This window comes from Sapajus apella, unplaced genomic scaffold (genome assembly GCF_009761245.1).
Source record: "Sapajus apella isolate SASKATOON/1434 unplaced genomic scaffold, GSC_monkey_1.0 scaffold7, whole genome shotgun sequence".
NCBI classification, from domain to species: domain Eukaryota; kingdom Metazoa; phylum Chordata; class Mammalia; order Primates; family Cebidae; genus Sapajus; species Sapajus apella.
In genome coordinates this window covers 17,224,646-17,243,218 of record NW_022436947.1, presented here as the reverse complement: position 1 = coordinate 17,243,218, position 18,573 = coordinate 17,224,646, and positions in this window count along the sequence as shown.

The window sequence follows — 18,573 nt, the reverse complement described above, 5'->3', positions numbered from 1 at the left end:
TTTTTCATTGAAATAACTACACATTAGCTAAGTGACTTGCCTGGGTCAGACAGCCAATAAATAAGGCCTGGTGGCCAAAAGAAGATCAGAATAGATGGCTTTGACCCCCAATCCTGTGAATTCCACCATTACACAATATTACTCCCACAAGAATATGAAGTCAAATAACATTATAACACAAAAGAACTAGTTTCTGTTCCTTTTCACTGCAGGCTTCAGAATAGCTTCTGACCATGGGTATCTGTCCATTGGGAAGAATTTTTCTTTTGTTGCAATTGCTTTTGGTGTTTTCATCATGAAATCTTTGCCTTTGCCTTTTCCTATGCCCTAAATGGTATTGCCTAGGTTTTCTTCTAGGGATTTTTTTTTTATTTATAGTTTTGGGTCTTACATGTAAGTCTTTAATTCATCTTAGGTTAATTTTTGTATAAGGTGTTAGGAAGGGGTCCAGTTTCCATTTTCTGCATATAGCTTCCTAGTTCTCTCAGAGCCATTTATGAAATAAGGAATCTTTCCCCACTGCTTGTTTTTGTCAGGTTTGTTGAAGATCAGATGGTTGTAGATGTATGATCCTATTTCTGAGCTCTCTATTCTGTTCCATTAATCTATGTGTTTGTTTCATTTGTACCAGTACCATGCTATTTTGGTTACTGTAGCCTTGTAGTACAGTTTGAAGTCAGAGAGCATGTTGCTTCCATCTTTGCTCTTTTTGCTTAGGATTGTCTTGCCTATTTGGGCTTTTTTTCCATTCCACGTGAATTTTAAAATAGTTTTTTTCTAATACTGTGACAAATGTCAGTGGTAGTTTAATGGGAATAGCACTGCATCTATAAATTATTTTGGATGATATGGTCATTATAACAATATTGACAAATGGGATCTAATTAAACCAAAGAGCTTCTGAACAGCAAGATAAGCTATCATCATAGTGAACAACCTACTAGAATGGAAAAAAAGTTTTTCAATCCGCCCATCTGACGAAAGTCTAATGTCCAGAGTCTACAAGGAACTTAAACAAATACACAAGAAAAAAAAATCTCATTAAGAAGTGGCCAAAAGATGTGAATAAACATAAGAGATTCATGTGGCCAAGAACCAAATGAAAAAAAGCTCAACATCACTGATCATTAGAGATTTAATGCATTGATTTGCATTAAATCAAAGCCACAATGAGATACCATCTCACACCAATCAGAATAGTGATTAATAAAAAGTCAAGAAACAACAGATGCTGGTGAGGTTGCAGAGAAAAGGGAACATTTTTACACTATTGTGGGGAGTGCAAATTAGTTCAATCCTTGTGAAAGACAATGTGGCTATTCCTTAAAGATCCAGAAGCAGGAATAATATTTGACTCAGCAATCTCATTACTGGGTATATACTCAAAGGAATATAAATCATTCTATTATAAAGACACATGCACACATATGTTAATTGCAGCCCTATTTACAACAGCAAAGATGTAATCAGCCTAATTGCCTATCAATGATAGACTAGATAAAGAAAATGTGGTACATATACATCATGGAATACTATGCAGCTAGAAAAAGGAATGAAGTATGTCTTTTGTAGGGCCATGGATGGAGTTGGAAGCTGTTATCCTCAGCAAACTAATACAGTAACAGAAAACCAAATACCACATGTTCTCACTTATAAATGGGAGCTGAACAATGAGAGTTCTTACTTAAAATGGAAGAACACACGGACACATTGGGAAGAACAACACACATTGGGGCCTGTGTAGGGGGAGAGCATCAGGAAGAATAGCTAATGGATGCTGGCCTTAATACTTAGGTGAGGTTTGATCTCTGCAGCAAACAACCATGGCACACATTTATTTACCTATGTTACAAACCTGCGCATCTTGCACATGTACCCTGGAACTTAAAGTTTGAAGCAAAAAAAAAAAAAAAAATTTCTGAGTGCTATATCATAGGGAATAAGTGATCAAGGGGCATCTGTTAATTTTTTATATATTTTTAATATGGCTTTTATGGATTAAAGGAGACATTGGCAATTGAAAAAAGAGGAAGCTTAGGTTATTAGACATTCGCATCATTTGAAAATTTCCAGGGCCTCATTTATAACACACAATAATAACAGCAGGGGGCAGTAAGATAATGTATTAAGTCCCCTGTGCTTCTTTAACAATACCATTTCTGTGTCCTTGAAGCTTTTTGGTTTCAGCAAACAGAAACAATAGCTAGTCACAATGCTAGTCACTGTATGTAACCTGAAGGAAATCAGTCAGCTTATATTTCAGGTAAATCAGGTATTACAATGCTAAAAGCACTATATGAATAATGTTACTGTTTTGTGATTGTCTGGAAGTCCTTCTCTATCTTTGAAAGAAAATTTAAAAATTTTACTTATAAAACTGATTTAAACTTTTTTCTATAAGTAAATTAATTTTGTGGTTATTTTGTCAGTGAGGGAAATGGTAGGGTAGGAAATTAACTGATTATATATTCCCTGTGATGGCTTCATATATTCTTAGTAGGTAAGCTGGTAATTTTAAAACGTAAGCTCCAATATAGTATTTGTGAAACAGCCTGGTGTATGAGCATGTGTGTGTACATGTGTGCACATGTGTGGGTGTATGTATGTGTGTGTGTGAGAGAAGGAGATGGTATGCGAGCCTCTGGAGACTGCTGAAATGCAAGAGAGAAGGGGGACTTGGTGGAAGATGGGAGCTGGGGCTGGAAGGGTAGATGTCATATATGAAATGTCTTCTGGGTGATGCTAGTGAAACAGTAATTAATCCTTTAGCCCAGATTGAAATGGTCAGATTTGTATGTTAAAACTGCAGAGAAAGTACATTGTGGAAAAATTGGGTTTTTGAGTCTGGAGGCAGGAAAACCAGTGAGAAGGCTATTGCCATTATCTAGGCCAGGGAGGATAAAGTCTTGAATTAGGGAAGTATTAGGGATAGAGAGAAAATGATAGTATTAGAAATCAATACTTGGGGTGCGAGGGGAGCCAAGATGGCCAAGAGAAGCCGCAACAGAACGCAGCTCCTAGCGAATGAGATGTAGAGGGCTGGAGGACTTCATGGTTTCAAATGAGGTGCTGGGTTTTTTTCTGTGGGACTGATAGGGCACTGGAATTGGGCCCAGGGAAGGAGCCACAGGGTGAGAGCCACCCCGGGGGCAAATCAAGATGGGGAGCATGTCCCCACCTGAAACATGGAGCCAGCTCGGAGGAAGGAACCTCTTGGTGCTCCGTTTCAGATGCTGTGTTTGCCTCGTCTCTCCTGCAACCCACAGTCCACGGGCCCTGCCAGATGGTGGGGTGCCGCGGATAGCTGATACAAATCTGAGCAGCCGCTACCGCTGGGCTGGGCAAGTTGTCGCAGGGTCCTGGACTGGAGTTTGGGCTAATGCCAGCGGGGTGGACCGTCCCACAGAGAGGCAGAGTTGAAAGCAGAGAAACACCCTAAGGCCTGGCAGCCCCCACCTCCACAGAACTCAAACTGAAGCACTCATTAGAGAGCCAAATACACCAGCTTGACCCCAGCCAGGAAGACAGAGCTCTGGGAGAGACGCCATTGGGAAGGCGGGGCCAATCTCACCTGAAAACAAACTCAGGGAAGGACCACCCACCCAACAACCTGACTGGACGTGAGAGAGCCCAGCAACGCCCTCTACGGTCCAAAAGAGATACAGCTCCAACCTCAACAGAAGAAAAATCCACTCAGAGACTCCTCCTGAATCACCAACTTCAAAGATTAAAGGGAGATAAATGCATGAAGATAGGAAAAAAACAGCAAAAAGAGGATGAAACCACCAAAGAACAGAACACCTCTTCTCCTCCCAGGGATCACAACTCCTCACCATCAAGGGAACAAAAAAAGACAGAGAATGAATCTGACGAATTGACAGAAGCAGGCTTTAGAAGGTGGGTAATAAACTTCTCTGAGTTAAAAGACCATGTTTTAACCCAATGCAAAGAAACTAAGAACCTTGAAAAAAGGTTAAATGAAATGCTAACTAAAATAACCAGCTTAGAGAAGAGCATAAACGACTTGATGGAGCTGAAAAACACAGCATGAGAACTTCGCCAGGCATACATAAGTTTCAACAGCCAAATTGATCAAGCAGAAAAAGGGATATCAGAGATAGAAGATCAAAGCAACGAAATAAAATGAGAAGGCAGGAATAGACAAAAAAGAGTGAAAAGAAATGAACAAAGTCGCCAAGAACTATGGGATTATGTGAAAAAACCCAATCTACACTTGATCGTCATACCTAAATATGACAGGGAGAATGAATTCAAGTTGGAAAACACCCTTCAGGATATCATCCAAGAGAACTCCCCCAACCTAACAAGGCAGGCCAACAGTCAAATCCAGGAAATACAGAGAACACCGCAAAGATATTCCTCAAGAAGAGCAACCCTGAGGCACATAGTTGTCAGATTCACCAGGTTTGAAATGAAGGAAAAAATCCTAAGGGCAGCCAGAGAGAAAGGTCGAGTCACCCACAAAGGAAAGACCATCAGAAAGTCAACAAGGATATCCAGGACTTTAATGCAGATTTGGACCAAGCAGACCTAATAGACATTTACAGGACACTCCACCCCAAATCCACAGAATACACATTCTTCTGAGCACCACATTGCACTTACTCCAAAATTTACCACATAATTGGAAGTAAATCATTCCTCAGCAAATGCAAAAGAATGGAAATCATAACAAATAATCTCTCAGGACCACAGTGCAATCAAATTAGAATTCAGGATTAAGAAAAGTACTCAAAACTGCACAATCACATGGAAACTGAACAACTTGCTCCTGAAGGACCAATGGATAAACAATGAAATGAAGGCAGAATAAAAATGTTCTTTGAAACCAATGAGAATAAAGACACAACACACCAGATCCTATGGGACACATTTAAAGTAGTGTCCAGAGGGAAATTTATAGCAATAAATGCCCGCATGAGAAACAAGGAAAGATCTAAAACTGACACCCTCTCATCAAAACTGAAAGAGCTAGAGCAGGTTAGAAACACATTTCTTACAGAAGCTAGATTTGGACATTAAAATTAAAAAAAGAGCTAGAGGAGCAAGATCAAAAGAACTCAAAAGCAAGCAGAAGATAAGAAATAACTAAGATCAGAGCAGAACTGAAGGAGATAGAGACACAAAAATCCCTTCAAAAAATCAATAAATCCAGCAGCTGGTTTTTTGAAAAGATCAACAAAATAGGCAGATTGCTATCTGAACTAATAAAAAAGAAAAGAGAAAAACTGAATAGATGCAATAAAAAATGGTAAAGAGGAGACCACCACAGATTGCTCGGAAATATAAACTGCCATCAGCGATTACTGCAATCAACTCTATGCACGTAAACCAGTAAATCTGGAAGAAATGGATAAATTTCTGGACACTTGCACACTCCCAAGACTAAGCCAAGAAGAAGTTGAAACCCTGAATAGACCAATAGCAAGGTCTGAAGTTGAGGCAGCAATTAACAGCCTACCGACCAAAAGAAGTCCAGGTCCAGACAGTTCACAGCTAAATTCTACCAGACATACAAAGAGGAGATGGTACCATTCCTGTTGAAACTATTCCAAACAATACAAAAAGAGGGAATCCTGCTTAACTCTTTCTATGAGACCTATATCATCCTGATACCAAAATCTAGCAGAGACACAACTAAAAACAAAAACTACAGACCAATATCCATGATGAACATTGATGCAAAAATCTTCAATAAAATACTGGCAAACTGAATCCAACAGCACCTCAAAAAGTTTATCCACCATGATCAAATAGGCTTTATACCAGGGATGCAAGGCTGGTTCAACATATGCAAGTCTATAAATGTAATTAACCACATAAACAGAACCAAAGACAAAAACCACATGATTATCTCAATAGATGCAGGGAAGGCCTTTGACAAAATTCAACAGCACTTTATGCTAAAAACTCTCAACTAACTAGGTATTAATGAAATGTATCTCAAAACAATGAAAGCTATTTATGACAAACCCACAGCCAATATCATACTGAATAGGCAAAAATTAGAAGCATTCCCTTTAAAAACTGGCACTAGACAAGGATGCCCTCTCTCCGCACTCCTATTCAATACAGTATCAGAAGTTCTAGCCAGAGCAATTAGGCAAGAAAAAGAAATAAAGGGCATTAAATTAGGAAAACAAGAAATCAAATTGTCCCTATTTGCAGATGACATGATTGTATATTTAGACGATGCCGTCATCACAGCCCAAAACCTCCTTAAGCTGATAAGCAACTTCGGCAAAGTCTCAGGATACAAAATCAATGTACAGAAATCACAAGCATTCCTATACACCAAAAACAGACAGAGAGCCAAATCATGAGTGAAATCCCATTTACAATTGCTACAAAGAGAATAAAATACCTAGGAATACAACTAACAAAGGAGGTAAAAGATCTCTTCAAGGAGAACTACAAACCATTGATCAAGAAAATAAGAGAGGACACAAACAGATGGAAAAACATTCCATGCTTATGGTTACGAAGAACCAATATTGTGAAAATGGCCATACCACCCAAAGTAATTTATAGATTCAATTCTATCTCCATCAAACTATCATTGACCTTCTTCACAGAACTGGAAAAAACCACTTTGAACTTCATATGGAACCAAAAGAGAGCCCGCATAGCCAAGACAATCCTAAGCAAAAAGAACAAAGCTGGAGGCATCATGCTACCTGACTTCAAATTATACTACAAGCTACAGTAATCAAAACAGCATGGTACTGGTACCAAAACAGAGATATAGACCAATGGAACAGAACCAAGGCCTTGGAAGCAATGCCACACATTTGCAATCATCTGATCTTCGACAAACCAGACAAAAAAAAAGCAATGGGGAAAGGATTCCCTGTTTAATAAATGGTGTTGGGAAAACTGGCTAGCCATATACAGGAAGCTGAAACTGGACCCCTTCCTTACACCTTATACAAAAATTAACTCCAGATGGATTAAAGATTTAAACATAAGAACTAACACCATAAAAACCTTAGAAGAAAACCTAGGCAAAACCATTCAGTACATAGGCACAGGCAAGGACTTCATGGCTAAAATACCAAAAGCAATAGCAACAAAAGCCAGAATAGACAAATGAGACCTAACTAAACTTAAGAGCTTCTGTAAAGCAAAAGAAACAATCATTAGAGTAAACCAGTAACCAACAGAATGGGAAAAATTTTTTGCAATCTACCCATCAGACAAAGGGCTAATATCCAGAATCTACAAAGAACTAAAGCAGATTTACAAGAAACAAACCAACAGGCCCATCCAAAAGTGGGCGAAGGATATGAACAGATACCTTTCAAAAGAAGATATGTATGAGGCCAACAAACATATGAAAAAATGCTCATCATCACTTGTCATTAGAGAAATGCAAATCAAAAGCACATTGAGATACCATCTCACGCCAGTTAGAATGGCAATCATTAAAAAATCTGGAGACAACAGATGCTGGAGAGGATGTGGAGAAAAAGGAACACTTTCACACTGTTAGTGGGAGTGTAAATTAGTTCAACCATTGTGGAAGACAGTGTGGTGATTCCTCAAGGATCTAGAAACAGAAATTCCATTTGACCCAGCAATCCCATTACTGGGTATATAACCAAAGGATTATAAATTGTTCTATCGTAAAGACACATGCACGTGTATGTTCATCGCAGTGCTGTTTATGATAGCAAAGACTTGGAACCAACCCAAATGCCCATTGATGATAGACTGGACAGGGAAAATGTGACACATATACACCATGGAATACTATACAGCCATAAAAAACGATGAGTTTATGTCCTTTATAGAGACATGGATGAACCTAGAAACCATCATTCTCAGCAAACTGACACAAGAACAGAAAACCAAACACTGCATGTTTTCACTCATAGGCTGGTGATGAACAATGAGAACACATGGGCACAGGGAAGGGAACAACACTCACAGGGCTAGGTGGGGGGTGGAGGGGAGGGAAGGGGGGACCACGGGGGGAGGAGGCAGGGAGGAGGGGTAGGGATAACACCTGAAGAAATGCCTGATGTAGGCAACGGTGGCAGGGGATGGAAACAGGAAACCACCATGGCATGTATGTACCTATGCAACAATCCTGCAGGATGTAGGATGTGCACATGTACCCCAGAGCCCAAATTTATATATATATATATATGTGTGTGTGTGTGTGTGTGTACATATATATATATATATATATATATATATATATATAAAATCAATATTTGGATGATTAGATGTGGGAGGGTCCAGGGAAAGCAAAGAACCTAATTTTTTTTTTTTTTTTTGCAGGGCATGTAAGCCCTAAAATTGGGGCTTAGCTTGGGAGGTTTCTTGGCTTTGCTCAGGAAAGAATTCAACAGTGACCCAGTGGCAGAAGAAAACAGATTTATCGAGGTGGCAGTGTTATAGCTTCATGACCGCTGCTGCAGAGCAGGGCTTGAGAGTAGCTGCTGAGGGGCAGTTGTGCAGTCATATATAGACTCACTTATAATTATATACATACTAAGCGTAGGTTATTCAGAAATTTCTAGAAAAGGGGTGGTATCTTCTGAGCTATTGCCATGGAAAGGAAAGACAACTTCCAGGTATTGCCATGGCAATGATAAGCTGTCATGATGCTGGCAAGTGTGCCTTATGGAGAATTGCTTTTGGTGCCTCTTTCATGTTTCAGCCAATCTTCAATCTGTCTGGAGTAAAGTCATGCCTCCTAACCTCAATTTGCCACCAAGTTTCTTGCCAGGACAATGTCATTGAGTCCTGAGAAAGGAACACAGGTGGAGAAGCAGATCTGGGGGATTAGGTTTTGAGCATGTTGTATTTGAGGTATTTGTATTTTTTTTTAAAGCCATGTGATTTCAAAGCTAGAGAAAGAGATAAGAGCTGTGTCTTTTACAACAGATAATATTAGAGAGAGATAGTATGTCTAACAGTTTGAAAATATGGTTTCTAGAGCCAGACAACCTGAGTTTGAGTTCTATGCCCATCATTTATTGACTGTGTAAGCTTGAGCAGGTTACATAATTTCTCTGTGCCTTTGTTTCCTCATCTGTGTGAGAATAAAATGAATTGATATGTGTAAGCTCTTTGATCAGTTCTTGGTTCATAGTAAGCACCATATGCTTGTTTGGTGTATTGTTATTTTTATTTTATCTCTTATTTTTTGGTTACTTGCTCCGGGCCAGGCCTGTGCTAAGAGATTATAGGCATTTTTTCATTTAATCTCCATAATACCCTGTAATGATGACACTGTTTTTATGTGAAGAAATTCAAACTTTACTCTGACCAACTTTCCCAAAGTCACCCATTGGGAAACAAGGGCTAGAGCCAAGATGCAAACCAAGGTTGGAGTGCCCATTTTAAAAACGGGATTATTTGTTTTTTTACTGTTGAGTTGTTTGAGTTCCGTATATATCTGGATATTAGCCCCTAGTCAGATGAATAGTTTACAAGTATTTTCTCCCATTCAGCAGGTTGTTGCTTCACTCTGTTGGCTGTTTCCTTTGCTGTGCAGAAGCCTTTTTTTTTTTTTTTTTTTAACATAGTCCCATTCGTCTACTTTTGGTTTTGTCACCTGTGCTTTTGAGGTCTTAGCCATAAATTCTGTACCTAGGCCAATGTAAAGAGGCATTTCCTCAGCGTTTCATGGTAGTAGTTTTATAGTTTGTGGTCTTATGTTTGAGTCTTTAATATATCTTGAGTCGAGTTTTGTGTGTTTTGAGAGACAGGAGCACAGTCTCATTCTTCTGCACATGGATATCCAGTTCTCCCAGCACCATTTATTGAAAAGCATCATTTATTGAAAAGAGCATCTTTTCCCCAATAAATGTTCTCGGCACCTTTGTCAAAAATCAGTTGGTTGTGGAAACATGGATTTATTTCTGGATTCTCTATCCTGTTTTGTTGGTCTGTGTGTCTGTTTTTATACCAATACCATGCTCTCTCTTTTGGTTACTATAACGTTGTAGTATATTTTGAAGTCAAGTAGTGTGATGCTTCCAGCTTTGTTCCTTTTGCTCAGGATTGTTTTGGTTATTCGGGCTCTTTTTTGGATTCACCCACATTTTAGGATTGTTTCTTCTATTTCTGTGAAAAATGACATTAGTATTTTGATAGGGATTGCAATGAATCTACAGATTGTTTTGGATAGTATATCTAATAGCTTTGATGTATGGTGAAGGCACTGAAAGTTTGGAACCTCAGAGCTAGCTCTTTATTTTAAGAGTGCTTTCTCCTTTCCCTAGGGTGGTGGTCACAGGAATTAAAAAAATCATATCTTCTTCTACGCCCCAGCTTAGTGTTTCCTCAAGCCCTTTAGTCTGTGTTCACTTTCTTTACCTGGGGTCTCCTGGAATTCAGGAGAATTCTAATAGAGATCCTGTGTATCTCTATTAGTTTGCTAGTGATGCTGTAACAAAGTACCACAGATTGAATGGCTTAAACAACAGAAATTAATTTTCTTACAGTTTTCTTACAGTGGAGGTTGGAAGTCTGGGATCAAGGTGTTAGCAGAATTAGCTTTTTTCTGAAAGTCACGAGGGAAAAATGTGCTTCAGCCTCTTCCCTTGGCTTGTAGGTGACTGTCTTCCTTATCTTTTTGTCTTTGATCATGTTTCTTCCCTTTATAAGGACACCAGTCATGTTGGATTAGAGAACACTCTAAAGACCTCATTTTCACTTAATTACCTCTGTAAAGATCCTGTCTTCAAATAAGGTCACATTCTAAAGTACTAGCTTTTAAGGCTGGGTACAGTGGCTAATGGTTGTTATCACAGAGCTTTGGGAGGCCAAGAAGGGAGGATTGCTTGAGGCCAGGGGTTCAAGACCAGCCTGGGCAAAATAACGAGATCCCATCTCTACAAATAATAGTAATAATAATGATAATGATAGTAAGGTATTAGCGTTTAATAACTTTAACATATGAATTTTGAGAGGACACAGTTCAGTCCATAACAAAATCAATACCCTGAGGATGTTTATTTTAATTGTTAAAGACTTTGACTTTGATGAACCCAGTATAAAATTTTATGAACTACAAGTAAAGAAACATATTCTAGTCCATAATTTTGTGGTAGCAAACAAAGGAAATACATTTTTGTTCTACAACCTCCCAGTCTGGTCTTCCTTTTCCAATGCATAAGATACTAAAGACTTTCTTCCTTCACTTTATAAGGAATACAGTTTTGAACTCAGTTTTAAAATGAAAATCCATATATGTTTCTGCTTACTCAGCTTACTCTGTCTCATGATCAATATCTTTTAGGAAATGAGAAAACCATGACTATCATCACCAACATCCTTGAGTTTTAAGTGCACTTACTCTCCTAGATGCTGTGGGGAGGAGGCAAGTTACAAAGATAGTCCTTCCTTCAAGATAGTCAGATTTTCATGGTATTATTCTCAACCTTTTTGACATCATGGAGGCTTTGGGAATCTGATGAAGCCTATTGCTCTTTTTCCAGAAGATATTTATATAAGATTATAAGAAAAAATATGTACACAGCTTATTTCATTACATTAGATCAAAATGCCTTTTATAAAGAATCGTGCCTTTTCCATCAATTTTAGCATAAAAAAGTAATTTCAGGCAATATGCTTAGAAATTGGGGGAGCAAAAAAAGAAATCCATAGTGTGTAAATAAAATTAAAAACAAATTTTGGTTTTGCTAAAAAATAAATTTCAATAAGAACGCATCTCTTCCTTATCTCTCTCTTTTTTTCTTTTTGAGACAGAGTTTCGTATTTCTTGCCCAGGCTGGAGTGCATTGGCATGATCTTGGCTCACTGCAACCTCTGCCTCCCGGGTTTAAGCAATTCTCTTGCCTCAGCCTCCCAAGTAGCTGGGATTAAAAGTGCACACCATCATGCCCAGCTAATTTTGTATTTTAGCAGAGATAGGGTTTCACCATGTTGGCCAGACTGGTTTCAAACTCCTGACCTCAGGTGATCCAGCCGCCTTGGCTTCCCAAAGTCCTTGGGTTACACATGTGAGCCACCGCAACTGGTCTCTTCCTTATTTTGAATGAGAATCTGAAATTAGAGAATGGTTTTTGACATAGCACTATGTGCACTTTCCTGTAGACTTTGTTTTGATGGTAATACATTCCAAAAAGCTGGGCTCGCAACAGCATGTTGTAGCAAACACTATCAGTTCAAGCTCACAGATGACACAATGGGCTTATGTCAAAATATTTCAAGACTATCTGAATTAGATTTGTGTCCTTTAATTTCCATTGGCTTCACATCACTTAGTTTCATCTTGAGCAACGGGATGTTGTTGATGTCAGCAAAGGAAGGATTAAGAGCCCATGTTTCAATTTTAAGGTTGTCTGAGCAGAAGTATTTTTTTTTTTTTTTGAGACGGAGTTTCACTCATGTTACCCAGGCTGGAGTGCAATGGCGTGATCTCGGCTCACCGCAACCTCCGCCTCCTGGGTTCAGGCAATTCTCCTGCCTCAGCCTCCTGAGTAGCTGGGATTACAGGCACACGCCACCATGCCCAGCTAATGTTTTGTATTTTTAGTAGAGACGGGGTTTCACCATGTTGACCAGGATGGTCTCGATCTCTTGACCTCGTGATCCACCCGCCTTGGCCTCCCAAAGTGCTGGGATTACAGGCTTGAGCCACCGCGCCCGGCCTCAGAAGTACTTTTAAAAAGAGTTATGCTGAGTTTGGGGTTGTCTGCATATTTCTATATCACAGATTTGTTTAAAAAGGTTCATATTCTGCTTTCATTTTCTGAGATAACATATTTAAAAGGCAATGATTCAAGGCCCTCGCATTAGTTGACACTTTGCTACAGACAAGCAGGACCATAGAGAGCAATGAGTCAGATCTTACTGCATAAAGATACTTCCTCCTCTAAAACTGTGAAACTCTAAGATGTGCTACTTTGCACCACAGGTGTTCTGTTTGTTCACAAATTGTCCAGTGAGGTTTATTTGTAACAGAAACTTACCAACATTCCAAAGATATTGATGGATTTTAAATTTCAGAAAGGACTTGCTAAATAGGAAACAATCTTTGAAGGCATCAGTTGACTGCATAAAGTATCTTCTGATTCCTTCATCACATGTCTCAAAATATTAAATTTTAAAAGTCAATCATCATGGAATTATTTTATTTTATTTATTTTTAAGATGGGGTCTCAATCTGTACCCAGGCTGGAGTTCAGTGGCGTGATCTTGGCTCACTGAAACCTTTGCCTCCTGTGCTCAAAGGCTCCACCCACCTCAGCCTATGGAGGAGTTGAGACCACAGGCACGTGCCACCACACCTAGCTAACTCTTTGTATTTTTGGTAAGGATTGGGTATCACCATGTTGTCCAGTCTGGTCTCGAACTCCTAACGTCAAGTGACTCTCATGCCTCAGCCTCCCTAAGTTTTGGGATCACAGGCATGATCCACCGTGCTAGGCCAATAATTTCATTTTATATAGACACTACATTTACCTGCTTCTTCTGCTTCAAACCACAGACTAACGTAATTATTTCTGGGGTACATGGCTTTTACCAGTTACCTTGTTTCTACATTGACACTATGCTTCTGCCTAGTGTACAGTCAGATCAAATTCTGGCGAAGTTTTGCCTTTTCAACTCCAGCCTTCCTTTCTTAAAATGCTAATATATTTTTGGAACAAAAAGTATGAGATGTCACTTCAGCATTTTTGGCTTAATGCTCCTTCCATTAGTACTTGGGCCTTGGTATTCTATCATGCATAGTAGAAAGCAAAGCCAAAGGATATTGGATATATTTTGTTAGGTTTTTTGCTTTTGACATTTTTCTAACTTAAGCCAGTCCTAAAGTAAAGATAGATGCTCATGATCATCATTGAAGGACACAGGTTCACTAATTTCTACCAGTGGGAAGCTGTTCTGACACACCATGACCACACTGATGGGTATACAGTGCTTGTCTACAGGAGCAGCCCATAATAGACAGAAAATCCTGTGTACACCAAGATGATTTGGGAAAATCAAATAAAAATCACTGCAGCATATCCGTGTGCATGTTTGTTTGTTTGTGCATGTGTGCATGCAGGTACATATCCACCTGCCCGATTTACGGACCTCCCTTTGATGTCCTTCGGTAGACATCAGGCTAAGAGCCCTGCTGTGAAGGAGTGGACAGTCCCTTCAACTGAACCCCAAATTCAATGTGATGACAAAGATCCATGTGAGCCCAGTGAAAGGAGAAACCGCCTTTTCTAGTGGCCTTAGAAAAGGCTTCACAAGGACCCAATAGATAACATTTGAGCTTCAACTTCAAGGTTGTGCAGAAGGTTATTAGGTCCAGAAGTGGAGAAAGTATATTCTAGCAGAAATTAAAAAGGGAGAAGGTATAACTTGGGAAATGTTGGGGACTGTGGATGACCCTAAGAAACTAAAGGGTTATGTTGGAAATGTTTAGCTACTGAGACAGAGCTAACTGCTCAGGCCTGAATTTTAACTCTACTATTTATTTCTTTGACCCTGGAAAAATTATGTAATCTCTTTTGCCTCAGTTTTCTCATTTTTAATATGGAAGAGCAGTTGGGGTCGACGTGTGCTAGGCATCTTGTGTTTGTGCAGGTAGGATTTCTTTAACCCCTCCTTGCCACACTAAATACATGAACGCCCTATGATATGGATATAGCCACTCTGCTCTTTGTTAAGGGTAACAATAACAATAATAGTACTAATTCTAGTAGATGAAATATAAGAAACCTCTACTTTATGCCAGGTATTCTAATAAGTGCTTTGCATGTATCCTCACATCTTGTCCTAATAATACTTGAGATAAAAGCTGTCATTATGTCCATGATGAGGAAATTGAGGCCTGGATATGCTAAGTGACATAGGCAAAACAGCACAAATAGCAGTAAGAAAGTTGGACTTAAATCAGATTTTTCCTTCTCTGCTGTGTTTAAAATTTCCTCTGGTGGTTGATTTTCAGTTGTATTCAGTGAACTTCATGCTCTGTCCCTCAGATTGATGCCTCCCATGGATGGTCTGCTCACATCCGATTGGCTTCTTTCCATGAAGTTGCTTCTCAGATCATCCTCCCCTACTGTCTGCACACACCTCAGTGTGTGTGCAAGTAATACATGCCCCCACTTGACCTGGAATTGAGGAAAACTGCTTCAGCTAGAATGCAGGGGTGTAGGACCCTGCTTGTCTGGGAGAAGGAATTTGAGGGACTAGTGAGCTATTGTCAAGCATGAGTAAAATACATTTTGCCGTTGAAAGTAATGGCCCAAACCACAGTAACTTTTGCACCAACCTAATAGTACCCCTGATACCTCTGCATGGCATAAAAGTGTATTAAGCAAACGTTGTAACTGCTCTGGGTTTCACTTGTATGATCAGGAAACTAAACAGACGGGAGAGAAAGAAAAAGAAGACCAAATAATAAAACAATATTTTAAAAAAGGCTCATAGGATCAGGGCATGGTTCTTTTCTGGGGTCCATACAAACATGCTATTCCTTCTCATTTCTTCTGAGGAATTCTGTCAGGCTACAATCAATGGAGCAGACTGTTCTGCCTTGGGGGAAATGACTCCAGCTGGATCAAGCTTGATTTATCTGTTGTTTATATTTTTGAATTTCCTCCTTCATATCTTTTCCTGTAAAATTATCCATCTGGCTTAAGGTTATAGATAAAGAGTGTTGATTTCTGCCATTTTTATTTATTTAGGTTGATTCTGTGAAGTAGCCTGGTAAAGAGTAAACCGGGACAGAAGCAGAAAATGGGGCTTGCCCGCCACTCTACCACTCTTGGGAAGATTGAGGCTAAGGGTGCAGTCATCCACAGCCTGTAAATACCCTGGACTCATTTCTGATTCTGATTCTAAAACAGCATCTGAGGCTTCCTGCCACAGTGGATAGAATCCTTCCTCCTGCTTAAGACAGTCACATTGAAAGTCACACAGATGGACTTTCTGGGTGGCATCATCTGCTTCTCTTAGTATCCTTCACCCACATTTTCATTATACAATATATTTTGAGCTGTGTTGTTGTCATTTCAAAGGCATATTTGTACATATAAATTAGCAAGAGATTTCATTTACCCAAGTAACATAAGAGAAACCTTTGCCTGAAACCTCTCTCCAAGATTACCTCCTTTACCATAAAAAAAGTATTACTACACACTCTCGCATGTGTTGACCATTTGGTCTTCCACATGAAAGCCTATAAATGAGGAAATCAGAATAAAGAAAATATTTATATTTGAAGCACTTTGAACACAAAAAGGGGTGCCATACCAATGGCTTCTTGCATTAGGGTTGCATTTGATGGCTCTTCACACTGAAGTTTCATTTTTGTGCATTTCTATCTTGGAGAAATTGCACCTAAAGCCCAGACATGTTTACAACGAACCCATGCAGCCAGGCTGTCAAGAACTTAGGTTTCCTAAGAACCAAGTAAGTTCTCAAAACATCTCAGGAGTTTCAACTAGTCCTCACAACTCTGCCATGAAGTAGGACATTTTTTATCTGCCTCCAAACAGGAGGTAAAACATCTATTTGACTTAAGGTCACAGAGAGAGGTGGGGAGTGCCAGAGAAGACCAAAACAAGAACTGAGCTTGATGTGAAATCAAACCCTGTTAGCTCAACAAAGTCAAGGAGAGAACACAGGGGAATATGGCAGTGCAGTCAATGTTTTTCACAGTGATGATATTACAATGCAGCAGACAAGGATGCTAAATGTATGCCTTGTGCCTTTTCTTCGACGAAGGAGACTCAGGAAATGGGGTGGGATGAGGATGGACCAGTGTAGGTGAAGAGGAAAAAGCAGAGCTTGAAAGTTCATGTGTCAGTATAAGCGGTAGGCAGAGAGAGATACTGAGGCTGAATGTAGAAGTGATGAGGATGGGGAGAGTGAGACAGAAAAACCCATCATAATTATACGAGAAAGATGGTGTAAGAGATTTGATTGGCCTAGGAGTCAATAGGAAGGTTGAAGTGAGTGCATATGTGGCTTAAGATCATCCAGACTATGATGCTTAGAGACTACCATGCCAAGGAGAGGAGTGGGAAGTTATTCCCCAAAGACTTGGACTCACATTCTTTCCCTGGGATAGGTGTACTGTTTCCATCATGAACATTTTGCTATTTTGTCTGTAGAAATATTTCCTGGCTTTCTTGAAGGGTATAATGGAGTTTATAATTCTTAGTGGGGAGAAATTATAGAAAGATTATATCTTCAGCCTGCAGAAACTACCAGGTTACCCCTTCTCAAATCTGATTTAATTCTCTAGCACCAATTTGATCTCCTTAGTTGGCTCTAGATCTTGCCTGTGTAATCCTCTCCATCCTACCTGTCTTCTCCTCATCCAAACCATCATTCCCAGAGCTGTTCATGAAGCCTCTTTAGTCTGCCCCAGGCTTTACCTCAGATATCTGCTTATACTAACTGACTTGCTTCTATTCCCTAAGTCTTCCTTCCCCTCTAGTTCTGGGAGCATCTATCCTGAAGTGCTTTTCTCCTTCTTCTCTGTCTTTTAAACTCCAACCCTAATATTGCCTTTTTCTGAGAATCAAATGAGTTTCCTCATTCTTCATATGGAAAGCAGGTAAACCACCATCTTGCTTCTTGCCAATGGATTTGGTGTCTGGGGTATGTGGGGATGGAAGAAGTGGACATGCTCCCAAACCATCCCTTATTACACTCTTCCCACTAATGCTATAAAACTGTTGAAATAAGTCTCACAGCTCTGGGAAGATTATTTACAGGGGGACCACACGGCAAAAGTTTTCAACTCTTTTGAGTTAAGATAGTAATAACAGTAACAATAATAACAAAAATAACAGCTAATCTTTATTAAACATTTGCCAAGCCCCAGACATTGTTCTAAGTGTTGCACATACAGTCATGAGTCACTTAACAACAGGAATACATTTTGAGAAATGTGTCATTAGGAGATTTCGTCATTGTGTGAACACCTTAGGGTGTACTTACACAAATCTAGATGGTGTGTATATTTACATTTATTTATTTAGAGACAAGGCTTTGCTATGTCACCCAGGTTGGAGTGCAGTGGCACAATCATAGCTCACTGAAGCCTCGAACTCCTAGGCTCAAACAATCCTTCTGTCTTTGCCTCCCAAGTAGCTATGACTACAGGTGTGTGCCACCACCCCTGGCTAATTGTTTTTTTTTTTTTTTGGAGAGACAGGGACTTTCTCCTTCGCCCAGACTGGTCTTGAACTCCTGGCCTCAAGTGATCTTTTTGCCTCCGCCTTCCAAAGCTCTGAGATTATAGCTATGAGCCATTGCACCAGCTCATATTTGTATTTACATGTTTTTATTCATATAAAAACCCAAATGTTCCAACATCACTTCTGAATATCAGTCATTTCCACACTGTGGTCTGCAATGTCAATATCAAGTGCCATATATCAGGTTTCTACATATGGTCCATTATAATTTTATGGAACATCTTCATATATGCCATCTTTCATTGACTGAAACTCAGTAACGAAGCATATGACTATGCTTAACTCATTTAATCCTCACAATTATCTTATGAGGTTGGTACTATTATCAGCTGAAATTGAAAGATGAGGAAATCAG